Here is a 3,761-nt window from a genome sequence, read left to right on the forward strand (position 1 = left end):
AACAGGACCATTTTTAAGATTTATTCTTGCTCTGCATTTCATTCAGAAATCCGTTTTCCTCTCTCTCTCTCTCTCTCTCTCTCACTCTCTCTCTCTCTCCCGCTCTCTCCGTCTGTCAGGGTATCCCCTGTCGGCTGCTCTGTTTGCAAATCCATGTGCGTGAGAGCGTATTCGTGTGGGGCGAGAGTGCCAGGGTGTGTCGTGCGTGTGTGTGTGTGTGTGTGTGTGCGGTCATGCGTAAATGCGCGTGGATGTCTGTGTGCATAAGTGCTTATGCAAGTGCACATAGTAGTAGCCCATTCAGGCACAGTGGTGAAACAGTCTCCAGTGAGAGCAGCACACACTGCTGCCTCTGTCTGGGTCAGATTACGACACTGCAGTCTCCAGGCAGTAGTACAAAAACAAGCATAAATACAATGCGTCTAATGCGACTGAGGACAATGTCACATTTATTGTTATCTTTAAAGACCTAATGTTCAGAATATTCCCAATGTGATACTGATACGTGTTAATGAAATTTAAAAAAAAACAAACAAAAAAAACAAAGCAACAAACGTGCAGTTCTGCATAGGCCAGATCTTGAGCGGAGGGCCCTGCTGTATCTCAGAGAGATTCGCTTCCATCAGAAATTACCACAGAGGAAGAGGGCTGGGTGGTTTATGATTGTCAGAGGTAAAGAGCCCCTGTTAAGGCAATGTTTCAATCAAAGATGACTTAAGATGCAGAGTTGATGATTCTAATATGACATCTTTCATTTTCTGGCTATAGTTAATCTGGTTATGTGGACGCATTTTATTTTAAATGTAGTTTAAAAATCTCAGTTGACATGTACACTGAAAATGGTTGCCAATTTATCTCTGTACAAAGACCCAATGTGAGTGTCAAAAATGTTAAGCATACGAAGATCTTAAGTAGATAAATTACAAGCTTTATTTGCTTTCCGTGTGAACTAATCAGCTTCAAAAAGGAGAAGATGAAGAAAATGAGCCACAGTCAGAGAGGCCAGAGTCATTAAAGTCTGACTGAACAAGAAGAGGCTGGTCAGGGGACGGGGCCTGAGGAAGGGGGCAGACGTCTCTATGGCAACAATGAAGTTCAAGTCCTACTGTGCAGTGGGCTGTCTTGTAGAACTCTGGAGGGTTCCACACTGGACTGGATAGTCTTTGTTTGTGGTGTGGGCGTAGCAGGGGATTGGGGTGTGTGTGTGTGTGTGTGTGTGTTTGTGTGTGTGTGCAAGTCTGCGTGTGTGTGCGTGTGTCTGTGTGTGCACTGGTCTCCTGCTAATGAATAAATGATAGAAAGTGAGGGAGCTCTGGGACCAGTGTGGGGAGTAGCCAAAGGTGGACTGCAGCCTCTTTGAGACCAGAGGAAGGTGGCTTTGGACAAGCACTAATTGGAAGTGGCGAGGTGATCTAATGAATCTGCAGGGATATTCCACTTTGTCACAGTGTGTAAAGCCTTTGCTTTTAAGGATGGCTGCTCTCATAGCAGAGGCAGTTAATGCACAGCTTAATGTAAACTGCTCAAGACAGAACCCAGTTGACACACCATGAACCACCGGGGTTCGACAAATTACTGGCGGTCTTCATATTACCCGGCTTCCTGTCCCCAACACTGAAACCCTGGGGACAACATCTACACCTCAAAATGCAAGACCTGACACTGAAAGGTTTACAGTCAAGGATGAATATTAAAAAATAACACCAACTCTAAAATGAAAGACTTATTTCCACACCAGAACAGCAATGCTTTTGCTTCTTTCATTGTAATTCTAGCATACTCTTTATTGTAACAATTGAAATACGCAATCAGAGAATGGTTCTTTTCACCGGTGGACTACATCAATGTGATCTCTTACCTTTTCCAGGACTCAGCCGCACTTGATGTATTTTCTGTAGGCCAGTTCAATGAGCCGCTGTCGAATAAAAACATAACAGAACATCAGCTTTCAACATCTGACAATAAATACACAAAGGCTACCACTTTGTAGCAATATGAGAGTCTCCCCTGAGCCCGTCATTCACGTAGTTTTTGAATCTGAATTCCACCAAAGGCCCATACCGTGAACCTTTATGACAGCGGAATCAAGCAGTTACTTGAAGTTCTCTCTGTGACTTCATCATTGATTGCTCAACTCCCTTGGTCAAGCCTAAAGAGAGACGCAGCCCAGGGTAGGTTCAAGTCAATATATATTTTTTTTTTTTTTACTTTCCCATTGAATGTAAAAATATGGCCTGAAAGTGTGTGCTCTGAAATATTCTAGAATCATTGATGGTTACAGACTTATGTAGCCTGGATATATAATTAAGCTGATAAAAAAAAAAAAAACACACAATTGCGCGTGTTACTTTTTTATTTTTTTACCAGCCGTCAAAAACTATTTAAGTTACTGCCAGAACTAATATTAACAGGGGATTGCTAAAATGAGCTTGTAAGGAGCTTATTAAATTATCAAAAGTCAACATGTCATTGCTACGCTTTCCTGTCACACTCACTGATGCTGCCTCTTTGCCAGTTCCTGACACGGAGCAGAAGAAATACAGTGAGTATCAGAGGTTTTAAAAACAGAGATGAAAGGTGTGAAAAGGGGGTTAGTCACCCCATACGTCCAGCTGGTCCCATCACCAGAGCACTCACACACTCAGTGTGACCAGTCTCAGAACTGAAGACCGCCGGTTAAACTTTTACACAGAGCAAACTCCGAGCATCACTCAGGACTCTCCACCAATCAGGGTGGCTCCAGGCTTTATGGACCAGTGCTCTTTCCTCTACTTTCTACAGTTAATTTATACACGTTCGCTAACACGGTCTGACACAACGAAACAATACAGATACTTGATGCTTTCCGCGTACACTGCAGTTAGACAGTACAAGTGGTGGAAGACACCACAGTCAATAAAATTTAGCATACAAAATATGACAGCCAGGGAGAGAGAGCAGAGAAATACCAGAAAGGTGCATTTGGACCTTACATGTGTCTGCTTGCAGAAGTGTGTGTGTGTGTGTGTGTGTGTGTGTGTGTGTGTGTATTCGTGTACGTGTGTGTGGGGCAAGCCTACATCTCTGGCCTAGAAGATGAGCTAACCTCCCTCTGGCCATCTTCAAGGTGTGAGGCCAGCTCTAACCGAGTCACAAAATCAAATTAAAGGGGAAAAGCATCCATTTGCATTGCAAATACACCATGAAAAATCCTGTTTCAGAGTTGGAGGGGCAATGTTAGCTTGTAGCAGTAAAAGCATAGGCAGATCCAGGGACTTCCCTGTCCATGAGAAAACCCCCATGCGCACCCATCCAGTGCATCCCATACCCCCCACCCTTCACTGCAACACTGCCCCCTGGGGAGAGCACCACCTCCTGACCTCCTCCATCAGGGGGTCAAAGGGAATTTAACACGAGAGTCCCACATTCCTCCAAGGTGATAATTGCCATTGCTCTCCGCAGGGGGCCATCAGGCAGTGGGTAAACAGGAGGAGAAGACACTGACTACCCCCCTCCCCCCCCCCAACCAAAACACACACACACACACACCACTGCACAGCTGCTGCACGTGAATTATGGCATCATCTGACAGTGTGTGTTGTGTGTATGTGTCACCAATCACACTGTGACACAGGTCATCACAATTTTGCAGCTGTTAAAGCCAGTGTATAAAGCACCCGCGCTTTGCTCTTACACTCCCCTGAAAGCCTCTGTACAGACTATGGGCAATGGGTTATTAAAAATTATAAGCAAGGCCCATCTTAACACTAAACATCATGCCA

Source organism: Chanos chanos, chromosome 2 (genome assembly GCF_902362185.1).
Source record: "Chanos chanos chromosome 2, fChaCha1.1, whole genome shotgun sequence".
Lineage (NCBI taxonomy): Eukaryota > Metazoa > Chordata > Actinopteri > Gonorynchiformes > Chanidae > Chanos > Chanos chanos.